Below are 19,693 nucleotides of genomic sequence, written 5' to 3'. Positions count from 1 at the left end.
TTATTTAAGCCAACCAATAATATTTCATTTTCTTCTCATTTCAGTTTTAGTTTTGTAAATCCCTATACACAAACATTATATAAAGTAGATTCCTAGACTCCTTTTTTTTTTTAAAAAAAATGTCCCTATCTCTTGAAATTCATCATGGAGCAGCTATAGCTACCAAATTAGAAATATAATTTCAACAGATCTCATATAATTTAGGAGACTCTTAGATTGAAACCTGGGGCCTTCTAACTAAAGAAAGTCATAGGATGAAGAGTCCAAAAATAAATGCTTAGATATTTGCCACCCTCTTAAGATATTTCTATTAGTGAAGATGCAAAGGAGAATTTGTCAATGGATAATTTGTGTAAGTAAAAGATAGTCATGGAAAAGAAGAGGAAAGAAGATAATACTAAGAATGTATTATTTGCCATGAATTTCATGTCCATAACTTTATTTCATTGGGGGAGGCAAGTGATTCAATTTGTTCTTCTATAAAAGGGACCAAATGAAAATATGTACTTTTTTCATAGGATTGTCGTAAATTTGAATGAATTGACGCATGTAACACATTTAGAAAAATACCTTCTAAACTCTGTCCATTATTTAAGTTTACATACAACAACCCTTAGCTGTAAGTGCCATTTCCCCCATTTTATAGAGAAGGAAAGTTGAGGGGCATGGAGGTTAAAAGATCAAAATGACCAAATCAGTAAATTGGTAGGGTCAGGATGGAAAGCCACACTGGTCTCCCTTGAAAAATTCATGCTCTTTCTCCTACACTCACCTACCTCACGCTTAGATTAAGATAATAATGAAGAATTTGATATAAAAATCACCCCCATTTGAAACCCATATAATTTGACATACCATTTCAATTATAGAGGTAGTTATATCTAATAAGTTTAATCAAAGTTGGGCCAAAATGTCTGAGAGAAACAAATGAAGAAAATGCATATCCCATTTATCAGCTGTTAAGCCATAAGGTACTTCCTAATTCACCTCATTTCTCAATGTCTCTCCAAATCAGTCTCATGGAAGAAAGTATGAGCAACAAGACTGCAGATGGGACCTTCTACTTCAACAGAGTCCGTCAGTAGAAACATAATAGAGTCAGAGATCAAACTCTCTCTAGATCCTCAAGCCACAGTTCATTCACCGGAACTGGCTGATGTCCTTTTAGGGTTTTGTTTCACTTTGTTTTTCAGCTGAGTGAATGTAAGTTTAAACACCAGTGCATGTGTACCCCTTAACACCTGGATAAAGACCCACGTTCGTTAATCCATGGTGATGGTCATGCTCATCCCACTCAGCTGGCCAGGGTCCATCTCTGACTCCATGCTACCCAGGTGGCTCAGCTCTACTTCATTGCATGGACAGCGTCCCTTACATAACACATCACTGCCCGGCAAACTCATGCCCTTCCACCGGAGTGCAGACAATTCCGCCCAAACCTGCCATCGGCTCAAATGCAGATGATGGAGAGTTAACTGTGCTGTCTTTATAAACAAAGAAGAGCACATCCATTTTCATAACATCATTTTCTATTTCTAATGTGAATGTCTCAGTAGTCTTTAATCAAGTCATAATTTCTGAGTTCATTCCAGTCTCATGGGCCCCAGCACGGAGCTTCGAGGCAGAAAGAATGACTAGAAGGATGTGCTGGAGGACATGGGCAGCAGCAGCAGCACTCCCCACTCTGGGCACCCCTGGCTCCTGGATTCCCTCTCTTCCTACCTCCTCCTGTTCCCCAAAGATTGGGTTAGTGACTTGGGTAACCTTCTGTTTCCCAATTTCCCTAGCAATATTTTATCAGGAGCTTGATACTCATTTTACTAATTGCTAATTAACCAAGACCAATCCCTTAAGAATCCTTGACAATGTAAGTAATAAAAAAAAAATCTCACTTCCTCCTCTTGTAAGAAGTGTGGGACAAATGCCTTATGCCTTATTCCAATGTTGAGCTGAAGGTTATACATAAGAAACGTGTATAACTCGGATGTCACGATGGCTCTCGAGTACTAGGGGAACAATTAAGATTGCCTATTAAGAGTCCATGGCCTACTGAAAATTTCAGAACCTCTCTCTGGCATACAAAAGTGCTAACAATAGCTGAATTAAAGGTTATATACCATCTAACCACAAGCTTTCAACAAATTATTGCAGAAATAAAGACCAGCTTGGATACATGACCTAAATAAACAAAGCTGATATTCACCTCGTACAGATTCCTTACCAAGTGAATCAGTGAATATTATAAAAATGTTACCATTTCTATGGGCTTTGGAAGGGGAAAAAGCTTTCTGCGGAACCCTCAAAATACTCAACAGCAAAGCTTGGTTCATTGGTGATATGCATGATGGTAATCAGTTATGAAATAAAAATTGAATTAAATTGAAACAAACTCCTCTATCGTGTAAGAAATATTTGGGAGCAGAGTATGGTTGGTCTAGGAATTAGATCAACAGAACCACATGGAGTTTAATGATGCTATTTAAAGTAGGAATCTGATTAAATTGCACTGCTCCAAAGCAGCAAGGTAGGAAGGGAACCCACGTGGTGAGCATATATTTTGTGGAAAATACAATTCTTGACATTTTATAGCTATCATCTAAACATATCCTCTCAACAAAGCTATGGGGTGTGCATGATTATTTGTTTCCATGATTATTTGTAGGGTGAGCCTAGTCATGTGGAGGAAATCTACTTTACCTCAAATGATTTTGTTTATCAAGTTCCAGAAGGCCTCGTGGACAGGAAAGTCACATGGCATAGCACCAAGGGGCAATGTTCTGACAAAGCCCTGAGGTATTTTATAAAGTGAATATAAAACACAGTCTTTGCTTCCCAGATGATGCAACACAATTTTTAAGTTCATGTGAATAGCAAGCAAACTATGCTTATGAGCATTTTATATTAATATTACCCATATTAAATGGATTCTCTAATGTGGACCAAAAAAGGGGGGAATGTAAAGTAACCTCACAGGGTGATCTGATCATAAATTCCTAACTGGGCAAATAATGGTGGGTAGTCATGTTCCAGCTCTATAAATTCTTTAGTGAAAGATTTAAACCAGCCCTGCCCATTGTTCTTATATATCTAGGTTAGCACACCTTTTCTCTTTTGTTTATTTGTTTGTTTGTTAGTTCTTACCAGAGAATATTTTTTCCCATTGATGTTTAGAGAGAGTGGAAGGGAAGGGAAGAGACAAAGAGAGAGAGAAACATATGTAAGAGAGACCCGATTGGTTGTCTCCCGAATGTGCCGCAATCGGGGCCAGAGCCTGCAAGGGAGGTACATGCCCTTGACCAGAATCAAACTGGCAACCCTTCAGTCCGAGGCCTGACACTCTAAACACTGAGCAAAGCTGACTTGGGCTTAACACACCTTTGAAATACCAGATATAATTCCCTTTGAAAGGGGGTATTAACCCTCCAGAAAGGACATTATCTCATTAACTGTCCTGTAATCCAATCCCCACCTTGTTTTCTCCAATCTTACTTATGCCCCCTCCTTAATTTCAAATGCATAAAATAAGCTGCAAAACTGTTACTCTCGGGACCGTTTGAGATCTTGCTTCCCAACACGTGTGGTCAGTTTGGCTCAAATAAACTCTTATAAAAATTACGCATAGGTTTGCACTTTTATGTTGACACAAATTTGAAAAAGAAGTAACTGACTCTGATGGATACTCATAATGTTGCTATGAAGAAACAAAAAACAAACAAACAGATATTTCCATCTCTATTGTGCCAAAAATAAAGACAAAGAGAAGAGGGCTTATGTCTTCCGAAAAAATGCCAATCATCCTATACTTACAAACCCTAAAATATTGAGATCAGATAAATCAAAGTGTACTTCATCTATCTACGTAGTCTACTTACTGGTTTGAAACACAGAAAGATGTTATTTTTTAAAACATATTTTTATTGATTTCAGAGAGGAAGGGAGAGAGAGAAAAAGAGATAGAAACATCAATGATGAGAGAAAATCATTGATGGGCTGCCTCCTGCACTCCCCCTACTGAGGATCAAGCCGGCAACCTGGGCATGTGCCCTGACCGGGAATCGAACCCTGAGCTCCTGGTTCATAGGTTGACTCTCAACCACTGAGCTACACTGGCTGGGCCAGAAAGATGTTATTGAAAACAATTAAAAAATGCAAGAAATCTTGTTCTCCAGAAGCCCCTAATATAATAGAGTTTGTTAGTAAAACAAACCTATGTGTTTTTTTGTTGGTGGTTAATCATTGTATGAACTGCTGGAACTATTTTTCTCATTGCACTACAAGGAAGTGAATCCATGAATCAGGTAAGCCAGTTTATTTTAATAGCCAGACCTAGAAATACTTCAACAACTGTGATATTTGCCCTAGGTCCAATAAAAATCTCTCACTGAAGAAAATATAACAGAAAAAGCCTCTGTCATTTTATATCAATGGCCTTCTTTCTAATCAGTTCCTTAAAAAAAGGGGGGGGGGGCCCGCTGGCATTTCTGTAACAATGGAATCTAGCAAGCAACCACCATGAACTTGCATTGCCAGGGAGAAGACATGATGAACTCCAGTTCAGAATCATATTGAATCAGGTTCAATTCAGGACATAAAATGAAATGAAAAGCCCAAACTAATTAGATTGTAATGAGCAGTTCATATGCCTTATGCCGTTTTATCACATGTAGTAGGTGCTGTATCCCTACAATGAATGACTCCCAGCAAGTCATCAGCGTGTACTGTGTTCAAGAATGCTAATCAGAAGGAAAAGGGTCTTTTTATGACATGCTTGAAGAAAACAAGATTGATTGTAGCTTCTTGATCATAGCAGCACTAGTGGAATAGCTTTAGTTCTATTAAACTTCACTTGCGTCTCTGGAAAGCATGGAGTGTCCTAATGAGACAGGCAGAAATAAAGGAGTTCATTAGTATAAAATTGCTAAAGTTGAAATGCCATGTATCACGTTGGTAGCTGATATTCTGAAGAATACTCGGAGTCTGGGTCTGAAATTCAATGTAACAGGTACCATTTTGTTTTCTTCTGCCTCTGCTTCCCAAATCTCAGCTGCCACATTAGTGTTCAGTGGATTTCCAATTCTAAGGCCCGAGGGTACTTATATCATTAAACATTTCATAACAAATAATGATAATAATAATAATAATAATCTAATAAAAGACAAATATGGTAATTAACCGTACCTCCAACACACTTCCCATTGGCTAATCAGGGTGATATGCAAATTAACTGCCAACCAAGATGGTGGCCGGCAGCCAGGCAGCTGAAGCGAACAGGAGGCTTGCATGCTCCAGTGACGGAGGAAGCCAAGATTCCCTGCCTGCTGCGGCCGGGCTCTGAAATGCACTCTAAGAAACAATGTTGCAATTATAGAATCTAAACAAACCCCAGATACCTGCTTTCAGCAGCGGAGGCCTCAGAGCTGGAGCTGCAGCAGTGTTTCAATTATAGAAGCCAAACAAACCACAGATACCTGCTTTCAGCAGCCGAGGTCTCAGAGCTGGAGCTGAGCCTCAGAGCTAAAGCCAGCTCTCAGCTCCAGTGACAGCCATAGAAGGTAAATAAATCCCAGAATTAAAAAAAAGAAAAAAAAAGAAAAAAGGAGAGGTTGGGAGCTTCAGTCACCCACCAGCCTGAAAATGGCCCTCAGCCCCTCACCCAGACTGGCCAGGCACCCCAGTGGGGACCCCCACCCTGAAGGGGGTGTGACCAGCTGCAAACAGCCATCATCCCCTCATCCAGGGGACCCCCACCCTGATCCGGGACACCCTTCCGGGCAAACCAGCCAGCCCCCACCCATGCACCAGGCCTCTATCCTATATATAGTAAAAGGGTAATATGCAAACTGACCCTAACAGCAGAAAGACTGAGAATGACTGGTCACTATGACACACACTGACCACCAGGGGGCAGATGCTCAATGCAGGAGCTGCCTTCTGGTGGTCAGAGCGCTCTCACAGCGGGGGAACTCTGCTCAGCCACAAGCCAGGCTGATGGCTGCCAGTACAGCGGTGGTGATGGGAGCCTCTCCTGCCTCCTCAGCAGCTCTAAGGATGTCCGACTGCAGATTAGGTCTGCTCCCTGCTGGCAAGTGAACATCCCCCGAGGGCTGCTGGGCTGCCAGAGGGATGTCTGATTGCCATATTAGGCCCAATCCCCATGGGAGCAGGCCTAAGCCAGCAAGTGGTCACCCCCGAGGGGTCCCAGACTGCGAGAGGGTACAGGCCAGGCTGAGGGACCCCCTACCCCCGAGTGCACAAATTTTTGTGCACCGGGCCTCTAGTAATAATAATAAATTGCCATAATATCCCAAAGAGATTTTCACTATAGCATGGCCATGACAGAACCAGATTAAACTAAACAAAGGAAAACACAAATTAACAAAAGTAGTCCCATTTTGTGTGTGCAAGCCATTTTCCAGTTAGCTCTTGAACCATCGCCTACCCATCCCATGCTCTGCTTTGTATCTCTGAGAACTAAATTTCCCAATATCCTCTGCCTACTGGATTTTGGTAGGTTTGACTAAGGAGAGGCACTGGAGGAATCCTGAGAGAAGAAAATGAAAATGCATGAGAATATTTTACTTTTTCTGCTCCTTCTTGCTTGGATTTTTTACCTTTGACAATAATTTTATCTTCTCTCTGATTCTGGCTCTGTTGGAGAAGCTCTTCTCTCAGTGGTCACAGCACCAGTAAGAGTCCTGACCTGGGTTCTAGTTCCGCAAGAGTGGCCCTCATCCCTGAGCAGTGAAAGCAATGCCTCCTCCTTGTGTCCTTCCAACCATTGGAGTGGTAGTGGCTTCCCACTGTTCCTAATTTACGAATCACCTCACCTTCCCCCCTGTCAACACTTCCATCATCTATGTAACCAACTCCCTTTACTAAATTACTTCTGTTGGAAATACCTGGAGTGCTTTCTGTTTTCCTGCCTGGATCATGACTGATAGAATGTTTTTATTTAGACACTTCCTTCTCAGGAAAGCACATTCTTTTTGAAACTGAATGAAAAGCTTTACATAAAGTTCTTGATATGAAAATTCTCCCACAATATAGTTATTTCTATGTGCATCTCCTGCAAGTTTTTTTTAACAGGACAATTAGGAGTCCTTGAATTTTTGAATTCTGCAGACTTCTAACCTTTTGTGGATTTCTTTAAATAATTTGTTTACATTCTACTTAACTGCCACTTAATTTGCTGCTTAAGTCATGATTTTTTGTATTCATATTCAACTTCATATCTTGATATTTTTAATATAGCACATACTACATTTTTATCAGTATTGTGGTAAAATAAAATAAATGGGGGATAAACTTCTAAGTCCAAAGTAAAAGGGCGCCAGATTTCATGACTATATGAATTACAAGATATATTTTGGCTGGGGGGAAAAAACCATTACCCCATTATCTCACCACCCCCATTTTTTCTCACCCCATCTCCTATTAGAAAAACTTGAACCAACAAGAGAAGTCTTATTTGTGATTTTTTAAAAAAGAAAACTGGGTAAATATTTAGCCTATCCCTAATTATCCTTTCTAATACTGCATATTTACATTTTCACATAGTCGCATAGCCGGAATTTCCTCTCAGTGATTTGGCAAGTATAAATTAGCCTTGCCCTCAAGACTCCTAGGTTCCGCAAGCAGCACATCAATAGTTGCATTTTTAAAAGGCTGCAGTTTTATTATGAACAATTAATACTGGTTTTAAACATGAATGCTCTGACTTGCTATAACTGCAGTTACTTTACATTAAATAATATTGATGCAAAAGGCCCTTCATTGCTTGCTGATGCCAAAGTTATCATAACCCCCAAAGCCTATTTTGAAATGCTCTCACCAAAATTCATTTAGCACATCAGAAGTGCCCAACAAGGACGATTGTGGCAAATTGCTCTTGGTTTTTAAGTAGTGAAGATACAGGCACCTCATTTTTAATATGGAGTGTTGGCCCACAAACCATGGCTACCCGCAAGAAAGTGAATCATCTGACTCCATCTTGACAATGAGCTTGGTAAGTTCATGATTACACTTTCCCAGCATGTCTTTGCTCATCCCTTCTCTTCACTTCAGCATATAAAAGCCCAGCTAACATTTTGAATGTAAGCCATGCCTTAGAAAACCAACCTGAGGGGATAGGCCTGACCCACAGGGTTTTTCCCTAGGGCTGGAAAGATTAGAGCCACTTTCAATAAAAGCCCCAGCCTCACAGAGGTTGAGCAGTTTCACACTCACCTCTGAAATAGGGTGTGTTTTAGTGTGCTGGGGATGCCATAGCAAAATACCACAGATTGGGTGTCTCCAACAACAGAACTTGATTTTCTCACAGTTCTGGGGTCTAGAAGCCTAAGGTGAGGCCTTCCTCTTTGGCTTGCAGATGACTACTTTCTTGCTATGTTCTCACAAGGTCTTCTCCCTGTGCATGCTCATCCTTGGTGTCTTTCTGTATTTCCAAATCTCTCTTCTTACAAGGACAGCAGTCATATTGGATTAACACCCCCCCCCCACCACCACCATTTTATTTTAACTTAACTAGAGGCCCAATGCACAAAATTCGTGCAAGAGTAGGCCGTCCTTCCCCTGGCTGCCAGCACCAGCTTCCCTCTGGCACCTGGGACCCAGACTTCCCTTGCAGCCCTGGCTTCATCCAGAAGGTCGTCCAGAAGGACATCAGATCTAATTAGAATATTATACTATTATTATTATAGACTAGAGGCCCAGTGCATGAATTCATACACAGGTGGGGTCCAGCAGGCCAGCCCCAATGGGGGTCCATTGGCTGGGCTTGTGGGGGTGAGGGGCCGTGGTGGTTGGCTGGCCAGCCCCACCTCCGATTGGGGTGTTGGGGGCCAATCGGGGGCTGGGCCAGCTGGGTGGGGGGGCCAATCTGGTTTCGGATCAGGCTGGTTGGCTGCTGCAGTACACGTCATAGCCACCAGTCATTCTGGTCATTCCACCATTTCAGTCGCTGGGCTTTTATATATAGAAATTACCTCTTTAAAGGCCCTATGTCCAAATACAGTAACAATCTGAAATAATGCGGGCTAGAGCTTAAATATATGAGTTTGGGGGAAGGCAATTCATATATTGCCTTTATATCAATGAGACTGGAGAAATCTGGAGGTGTTGGTTTCATACTTTCTAAACTTCCTGCAAACTTCTCCTCCCATGGTGGTTCACGCACCTAATATCTTCATTCATAAAGCTCCTTTACTCTTCAGTTCTAACAAAACTCCTTAGAATAGGATGTGAAAAGCTAATGCTACATTGTTATTTAAGTGACAACTAAGTCTAATGTACTAACTTCAAGTATGTTTGCTTCAAAATAGGAGCTGAACATTAATCAAAAAGAGTAAAATTGCATTTGTGAACTTGCAGGCACCAGCAAGCCAAACCTATGGGTGTTTCGTGTCATTCCACAGCCTTTGAACTCACATGACGTCTGGAGCCATCTCAATCACCCACTTGGAAATCCACCTTTGGTCCTTGGACTCCTACACCAACTACCATCATTATAATGCAAGCCTACCTGACACTTTCTTTATTGTTGTGCATTTATTGAGTGCCAGTGGGATGCAACATCCAAGGGAGCTGCTAAAAGTTGGTAAGTAGTACTTGAACACAAATCTCCAACGCAGAGCTGCTAGAAATTAGGTTTATGATTCAATAAATAGGGTTTTGTTTTTTTTTACTATTGCCCAAACCATGCCCCAGCATGACCTGGGTGCAGTAATCCTGTTAGGGGTACTATTTTTGAACATCATAAATCTAGGCTTTGGGCTATTTCTAGCCATTAAACATCCCATGGAACTTTTCATAACACTAAGGGTTTTTAATCTGCAGCTTCTGGCCAGATTCCAACTGGAATAATTACATTTTGTTTAGTGTACCTAAATTCTCATATGGAAGTATAAGACACCCTTTTACTGTATTATCTCCACAATTAAACTGTAATCTATAGAGTGTGCTGTATAGCTTTTAACTTGGGAGAATGCCTGTGTTATATAATTCTATAAATTGTATTCCAGATCAAACTCAGTTTAGCCATTACGTTTTTTCCAGGTCTTTGAAATAATTTGTGTACAAAAATGCAGGTCGATAAGTGCTAAATGTTATGTTGTCTTAAATCACAGGGAGTAGAACCCAGGAGCTGACTGTAAGAGCCCCTTTTCTACCAACAGGAAATGAGAGCCTCTTTGCCTGAGTTTCATTATTGTTCACATGGTTGTTTGGGAATTTGGTTTCAACTCAGAAACACACCAAATGTTACAGGCAACTTGAATTCATTAGGTTCTTTTGATTATATGGGAACTTAAGAAGAATGAAAGCCTGGCCTTCTAATACACCATACCCACACGAGTGCCGTTTCCCGTTTATAGTTATAGGGGAGAAGAACACCAATTTCTCAAAGGTCTGGTCACCTAACGTTCAAAAGATAAACAAAATGATCTCACTAAGGAGTTCCTAAACTCTAAAAGGCCTTTAAATAGGCCAACAGCTGCTCTTGCCCGAGGAGGGCCTGGCAAGCATCTACTCTTGAGGTCCGGGGATGAGCTAGAGAACCCGAAACGCAGGCACCAGACGAGGCCAGCAGTGGAGGGCACTGTGGTGGAGACTGCTGGTTTTTGCCATTCTCAGCTTCACAGATGGGAAGGACTCAAGTTGTCCCGATAAAACAGGCATGGGAATTGCAGCAAAGCCAGGGAGAGGGCTTTTGACCTCATTACTACTCAAGTGGCCTGGCATCTCTGGAGCAGTATGGACAGATGACTAATCCTTTTCAGCTAGGGCATAGGAAATGTTTGTTGTAAAACACCTAGACATATTTTCTGATTGTGATTCCTAGTCAGATGACGTCAGGAAGTTCACGTGTCCAACCATCTGTCCCAGGTGAAGCCTACATGATCCCCAGGTTGGAGCAATGAAACCACTGAGAGAACACATCCAGGCCAAGAGGGAATGGTGTCTCTTTGTAAGCCTTTTTAAAAACTCTTACACAGAGAAAAGAGAACTTGTGTATATCCAACCTGCATCCCTTTTCCACATGTGGAGCCTGGTTTCTTTATCCCACGCACAGCGACAATAGGAAACAGAAATCCTAGAGCCTTGAAATTCAGTTCATTTACACACTATTTTTCTCCTACTTACTTTTGTCTTATTACTATCAAAATAACATTCCTCCATGGCTAACCAGAACTCCACATGGAATAAATCTCCAAATACTGATGAAACAGATTTCTTTCTGCTCAATAGGACAGTAATTATTAGCATGTCTCACCAAATTCACATTCAGAGAGACTTGATCTAAGCCAAGATAGCTTAGTAAAATAGAGATACAAAGCTTTAAGGAACTAGTATATATTTGGTATTTTACTGTACATTTAATTCCAAGACATTTTACCCCTTCTCAAGAAAAAATGTAACAAACTGTAAAACTATGAAAATTTATTTGGTGAAAGCCTAAGAATTATATTCCCAGTTAAGCTGTTTCTTCTTTTTCCCCTCTTCAAATTTTGAAGGACTGTCTTTAAAACTGTTACATACCCAGAAGGGTTGGCAGAATTAGGACTGGAATAAAATAGGATATGATTTGTAAAATCATCTTCATATATTTGAATAAGGTATGCTTCCCCCTCGCAAACTTACTTGGTAAGATGGCTTCTTATCACAGTTGTTAACACCATGGAGGCAATGTGCTATCTCTCTCAGTAATATTTGCATTTTTGGATCTCATTTCTAATTGTGGAATGAAATAATCTGTTCCAGATAAAAGAATTTTAAGTTTAAGCCCAGAAATTATTTTTGAGCTCCACTTGATCACCTTTTTTTGGTAGTTTGAAGGGAAAATTCACAGAAAGTAGTTTTTCTTGAGAGAATATTCTCTTCCTGCCAATTCTGCCTTACAAAACTCCATTGTTTTACATTATGTATGTTAATCGATGCACGTGGAGATTGTAGGGAGCTGGAAGGACTTAGAGCAAGTTTATCTAATCCAGTCCCCTCACCCAGAGATTTTAAAATAATAACTGTACAGCTGTCTTTAACCTAATCTTTGATACAAACAACTCACTGTTTCAGAATGGTCTTTCTCCATATGAATCTACCAGTGATGTGGTTAGTAACTGGCTCTAGTGTATGTGTCTTTATATCTAAACATGCCCATTTGCACACTTTCAGGTACACAGTCCCTGAGGTGATGCTACAGAAGCACCCACAGAGATTATGTGCTGTAATTTGTTTTCTCCAGTATGGTGATCAATTTGCTTTAGGAAATGCCTGATCTCTAATCTCATCTCCTTATTGGCCAGGAGTCAACATGTGTGCAACAGCAGGCTGGGTCAAAGATAAAGCATGACCCTTGAAAGGGAGAAGTTGACGGGGCCACGTGGGGAAAAGCCGCTGATCTGAGCTTCATTAGCACAGTGCTCTAACCAAGGAGTTAACCAGACACAGACAAACAAATAGCACACACCTATTTTAAGATGAATTCGCTTAACCATCATTGGCCCACTTTTCAACAAACGAATGTTAACGCATTATCAAGTTTCCAAGCAATTATTCAAACCATTAGAATATACTAGATTTCTCTTTTTTTGCTACGAAAGAGTGTGTTGAGTTGTTGACTGGTGATGTGAATGAGCGCCCTAAGGAGAGGGGTGGAATTTATTCTTATTATTAGTAACAGACTTCACGTGGACTCAGGCATGATCTACAAGGCTTAACACTCCAAAGCTAGAGATCAGAGTTGCCCGTGACATGATGGAATTTGTTTTTTAATGATTGTATTTCATCTTAACTCATGCTGTCATGTGGAGCCATGATGTCACCTAAATGTAGTTAAGCCATAAAAGGTGACATATTCTCTTAGTAAAATATTATTAGCGTTTTACTAGGCTCCTGTATCCTATAATAATATGCAAAGAGAGAATCCATATCTTTACATTTCTCTGTTTCTATAATAGAAATAAAGCTTGCATGCATTCAAAAAAAAGACTATAATTATATGATTATATAATAAAGGTGATATTGTTCAGGATTTTAAATGAAGGAATTCAGAAAATAAAATGCAAACAATGTCTAAATGTCGGAGTCGTAAAGAGCTTCACATATGTTGAATAAGAATATATCTTGAAGGGATACATATAAGATTATCTCCAAATCTTAGTTGTCCCAGTCTTATATTTTGTTGTTTTCTATTGCAGCACATTTGCCTAAGAGGGACATTTTAAGCAATAGAGCACATAACATAGATGGCAGACACCTGTTGTTTGTCAGAGGTCCAGTAGCCCACAGCCATCCGTGAGATCTAATGCAAAGCTGCCCTGAACAGGGTACTGCATGAAGGGTAAGGGAAGGGGAGGACTGCTCTAAGACCTTCAATAAGCTTCGATCCCACAGAAAAGTAACCCACATCTTCATCACAGTAGATCTCTCTGGAGGGAATCTGGAGGATAGTTCCGGTGCTCTGGAAGACCCACTGTGCTCTCAGTTACCAGAGACAGCAGGCATCATAATGGACAATTCCATGTTAATTGGGGGTATAGAACACAACCTTACATGTAGTAAGTGCTTGAAAAAATTTGTTTATTTCAGAATATCACATGCTTAACAACTTAATCTCCATTATCATCATCTTCATTCACTTTTATTCCAAATACACCAAAATCCCAGCAAGAGCTGATCTCTTGGAACCTAACTAGTTTCCTGAGTCTAGAAATACAGTGAGTCCTATAGCAAGCTTAGAAACAGAATGCAGATCTATTTCGGCTAGTATTCTAAATCTAGATAATAATTACTTAAATTCATCCTCAGTATACACTGGGGGGCAAGAGAGAAATTCAACAGGTATGACAAAGATGGACCAAGGGAACAACAGTTTTTGAGATCTCTTGAATTCATTTCTATCAATGCAGCTTCATTACTTATAATTATCTATATAATAAAGAGCCAGGGTCGTAATCACCATTAGGACTGAAGGCTCTACCAGAGCAGAAGTCATTGCTGGGTTGCCAAGGTGATCCAGTACTGACTGGGGTGCTGCAGGCGCCCCAACCCAGCACTGACTGCCTAGGGGGCTGCGGATCAGGCCCAGAGAGAGGCCTGCAGAGAGAGAGGCAGGGTCTGATCCGTAGACTCTGTGGCAGCCGTTGATCAGAACTTGCCTCTCTTTCTCTCCGGGCCTGGCCAACAGCTGTGCCTCCATTTCTCTCCAGGCCTCCACCAGGGCTGCTGATCAGCCCGGCCTTTCTGATCAGGCCCTGTTGATAGGCCCAAAGATGCTGACTGGCATAGAAACTGACCAATCAGAAACAAATTGGCTGGCAGAGGAGGGCAGTTGGGGGTGAGATTAGGCCTGCAGGGGAGGGCAGTTGGGGATGAGATTTGACTGGCAGGAGAGGGAGTTAGGGGTGATCAGGCAGGCAGAGGCAGTTGGGGGTGAGATCAGGCCAGCAGGGAAGAACAGTTGGGATCTCGATCAGGCTGGCAGAGAAAGGCAGTTAGGGGCAATCAAGCAGGCAGGCAGATAGGTTAGGGGTGATCAGGCAGGCAGGCAGAGGGGTTAGGGGTAATCAGGCAGGCAGGCAGGTGAGTGGTTAGGAGCCAGCAGTCCCAGATTGTGAGAGGGGTGTCTGACCATTGGTTTAGGCCCGAGGGGTCCCCGATTGGAGTGGGTACAGGCTGGGCTGAGGGAACCCCCCTCTGTGCATGAATTTTGTGCACCAGGCCTCAAGTTTGATATAAGATTACTCTCCAGATCCAAAAGGAGTGAGGAAACAGGCAATACTAATAACCAATAATTCAGATAATGAAAATTTGACCACTATGCGAAATCCATTGTTTAATTTGCTTGCTATGCCCCGTTTTAGCTGAGATTGTCCTGTTCACAGTGTCTCACATGGGAAATAGCAGGAGGCCAGCAGTTGGCAAACTCATTAGTCAGCAGAGCCAAATGTCAACAGTACAGCGACTGAAATTTCTTTTGAGAGCCAAATTTTTTAAACTTAAACTATATAGGTAGGTACATTGTTATTAACTTAATTAGGGTACTTTTAAGGCTTAGGAAGAGCCACAGTCAAGGGGCCTAAAAGCCGCATGTGGCTCGCGAGCCACAGTTTGCCGAGCACGGCACTAGGCTCTTTGTGCATCAGGATGTCCACTGGTTCAACCAGCAGTAAATACCATTCATTTGCCAACAAGGAACCAATAAAATTCTCCCTCCAAAATTTTTCAAGGAGATTCATTTAGATGGTGGTGCTTACTAAACCTGATGGGTCATGAATGGAGTCAGGATTGGTGACTATGCTGAGTCATGCTTAGAATAGCTAAACTGAGAAACCCTCTCAAGTTAGAGGCGTCCCATCTCTCAGTGGACTTTTTCATGAAACTGAAATATCTCCAGAGCTTGGAGTGTTCAATTCCAGAAATATCGAAACTTTTTAAAAATCTTTCAAGCTAATGAAATGATAAAGGTCTTACATGTGGAGAGATAAAGAAGAGTTTTAAAATTCAGGAACAAATCTAAAAAATTAACTGTATTTAGTGTTTCTCTTAAATAATTACATCTATGTATGTAATGTGAAGGCTACAGGGATAACACCAAAGACAATTCCCATCTAATTTTGTAAAAGTCATTTGGGTGTTTGGTTTATGTGTAAGCACTACCTGTTAGTATACTTCTTCCTGCACTGTAGTTTATTGGGCAATTAAAACTTCTGTGACAAGATGCTAACCAAGAGGATCAGGAAGAGAAGTACTCATAGACCCTCTACCTAAATTAGAGATAGTTGCAATGTCATTGAAATGATGTATGATGTGCACACTATTTTCCAGAAGTAACACCAGCACCAGGCATTTGCAAATGTGCCAAATTCTCCAAACCTTCTACACAGGGAAAATGTTTAAAGATTGAAATAGAAGACTATTCTTTAAACTAAAAACAGCCTTAAAAATAATTACATGCCTACTAGCAGAGAGTGATACATTACACTTGTTCATGCTTTTTATACATTTTCAATGACTGACGAGAAGATTACAGGTAATTTTTCCTTTCCATTGATACTAGTAAAGTTGCATTCCGGCCATACAAGTCAGTCTGGAATAAAACAACTTGAGTGTAATCTGGAGTCAAAACAGGTGGTGAGAGAATGCAGCAGCTAAGATGTTAGACTGGAAACTAAGAGGGGGAGGGGAAGAGAATCATAAAGACCAGTTTGTGCCACTGGTAACGCAGCTGTGCAAAATAAAACTCAACTGTGATCAAAATTGCAATTGACAACCTGAAGACAAATGAAAGACCAAGAGACAGACAGCTCGTTGAGAAAGCTTGGCACCCATGAGTTTAGCCAGAGCTCTGTGCAAGGAAAATAGAATGCAGATGGGGAGAAAAGCAGCTGAGACGTAGTAAGAGAAGGAACTGTAAACATAAAATCCATCAGGTAAACTTCAAGGCATTGTGGTGGGCGTGAGACTGTGTCTGCTGGACTCAGAACTGGTCTTCTGGGAATCAAGCAAAGTTCCCACCACCTACAGCATAAACATAACTTTCACACAGAGCCACGCAGTTCGCACGTCAGTGACATTCTTGTTACCACTGTCTCAGGTGAATTGCAGTTTGCTCTAAGAATACCCTCTCACCCCGTCATCCCAGTCCATGTGTTCTTTCATAGTGACAATGGCACTACCAACCTCCCAAGCAAAGAAGCATTTTTGACAAATCACACACATAAGAATTCTATTGCTATTTCTCACAATTCTTAATTTGGGGTGGGGTAGGGGATGGAGTCTCTCCATTTCTAGGGCCTCTTTGTTTTTGTTTAGCCAGGGACTGGAAAAGTCATATATACTGTATCTATCATTTTAATGTAAAGTTATTCCAGAGACTTCCCAAGAGGGTTCCCTCCCACCCCCCACCTGCTTTGGAAATCTTAAAAATTTTAACAGTTGTTTGTGGACAACTAGTACAATTTCCCTATCCTGTAGGAAACCTGGATGAATCAGACTTGATCTTACTGTCCAGTGTGGGAGAAATCTGGCTAGAAAGTTTTTATAATATTGATTCACAAATACTTCTATTAATCTATACTCTTATTTGATGGAGAGACACACATAACACCTCTTCTTCATGATAGTCTTACACATATATAAAGATAATAGTCATCTCTTTAATTAATCTTCTCTTCTATAGGTTAAATTATCCTGCTTCCTTCTCTCATTTAACTACTATATTTTTCACTATTCTAGCCATTCTCTTCCACACACACTTCTTTCTGCCAATGCTCCTTTTCAAATGTGCAATTCAGACACAATATTCTAGTGTAAACCAAGCAATGCTAAGAACCAGGGGATTATAAATTCCCCCTAAATAGATTTTTTAAACCTATATAGGCTAAGATCTTACTAACTGTTCTTTCTTTCTTCCTGTTAGAAGAGAGGAAGGGAGAGAGAAAGAGAAACATCAATGTGAGAGGGAAACACTGATCAGCACACTCCCTACTGGAGATTGAGCCTCTAACATAGGCATGTGCCCTTACTGGGGACCTAATCAGCAACCTTTTAGTACATGGGACAACACCCAACCAACAGAGCCACACTGGCCAGGGCTTGCTAGGTTTTAATAGCTACATTATACTCTCAGCTCATATTGAGTGTGTCATCAACTGAAGCTCCAGCTTTTGTTACTTTTCTACATGATCAATAGCTATTATTTTTCACCTTCTGAAGATAACCATGTGGATGAAGGATGATTATAACTTAATGTTCAAATATGACCCAAAAGAATAATGCAAAATCAATAGATGGACCTGTGCTTAACCTAAAAACTTAATTAATGATGGTTAACCTTTACCAAAGAATGCTAGATATCGTTTGTTTGGCTTACTTTCATCTCACTGGAGCAAAGACAATCCAGGGGTGGCAGGGGCAGGGCCAGGGTGGGGGAGAGGTTGAATAACATGTACACAGTACAGGTGATAGAGATGTGTCAAAAGAATGGCAGGATTTTCAGTTGGATAGAATAAAATCCATACAGATTAGTAGGAAATGTGTGGAAAGATAAACTTCAACAGTATTACAGGGAATCTTAAAAAACAGACAGTGGTACTTTGTCTTTAGTCAATACACATTGAAAGGAATTTAATAATATTTGAGCAAGTCAGTGACATAATAAGATAAACAACTAATATTCATTTAGCAAAGAGATAGTATCAAGTAATTTTTTCAGATTTCATCTCATTTAATCACAACCCTGCTCTAGAATGGTTCGATGGTGACAAGAAAGCTGGAGTCAGAGCAGTTACAGGTAGAATCCAGGCTGGGAGAGGCCATGTGAACTAAAGTGGTTTCCAGCGAAGAGATAATGAAGCCTTTAACCAGCAAAGTGGTGGCTACAATAAAGTAAAGAAAAGACAAAATGCAATTGACAATGAAAAAGAAATAGCTGGATTTGGTAACTGATTAGATGTGGGAAGCAAAGAGTAAAATAAATCAATCAAGAACACACAATCTTAATATTAGATCTAGGAAAAGGTAGTTCTCTTAATAGCAGGAAGAAAATAACAAGGAGAAAAACTGGGACTTGTCTATGGTGTTGGAAAATGATGACTTGACTTTGGATGGATTAACATGAATGTGTCTCTGAGACATCCAGATTAAAAGGTTCCAGGTCAGAGAGTTGTAAATTATGTGTGGCACTTGAGAGTCATATTGATATTAGAGGGATTGAAAATATGAAATGTCTAGATCAAGTTATAGGAATAAATAAGAATTCCAAAAGAGAAATGGGAAAAAGATAAAGGCTTGGGGTATTAAGAAGAACTGTCAAAAGAAATAAAAACACCATCAACAATATGAGAAAAAAACTCATATTGAGCTGTCAATGGCAATAAAGCGGGGGAAACGGGGCAGAATATGAGAGCAAGCAGGAGGATTTGATGCTGCAAAAAGTCTGAAATGATACAGCTCCTATATGATGGGCCAGGTAAGGGCCAGCTCCTGCAATGGGCCCAGGTGAGGTCACTTGGCCACATTGGTACAAGCTCTCTAGAAAAAGCTGGAATCTACAGTTTGATTTCTCCCCAGCACTAGGAGGACTGATGAATTTGTTGGTGCTGGGAGGAAGTCCTTTGGAGCAACAGAATACTGGTGTAGTTCAGAGGGGCATTAGCAATGTTCAGAATTAAGTGTCCTACTGGAGGAGCCAAGACAAAGTGATACTGAGAGATCCAAAAGGTAGAGACATTGGAGTCATGTTCCAGGGGTGTGCTATCAGGGGTTCGGAGAATGCTCCTCATTAGACTACAGTATGGAGGTGGTGGTGGAGGAATTCTACTCTCTGATGGGCAGTGGCAGTAATAAGGCAAAGTTTAAATATTAGAAGATATAGTATCCTAAAATGATTCTAAAACATAGATTCCAGTACAAGCAGGAAAATTAAAAGGCATAAATTGGGCAATTATTATCAGAATTTTAAGGCTAAAAGAGCAGTAAGAATGACTAGTTGGCCCTAGCCAGTTTAGCTCAATGGATAGAGCATTGACCTGTGAACTGAAGGGTCCTGGGTTCTATTCCAGTCAAGGGCACATACCTTGGTTGCAGGCCCAGCCCTGGTCGGTGTATATACGGGAGGTAACCAATCATCGATCTTTCTTTCTCTCTGTCTTTCCCTCACCCTTCCACTATCTCTAAAAATCAATGGGAAAATATC

This window comes from Myotis nattereri (genome assembly GCF_964212035.1).
Source record: "Myotis nattereri genome assembly, chromosome: 7".
NCBI classification, from domain to species: domain Eukaryota; kingdom Metazoa; phylum Chordata; class Mammalia; order Chiroptera; family Vespertilionidae; genus Myotis; species Myotis nattereri.
Note: the sequence above shows the minus strand (reverse complement) of the source record.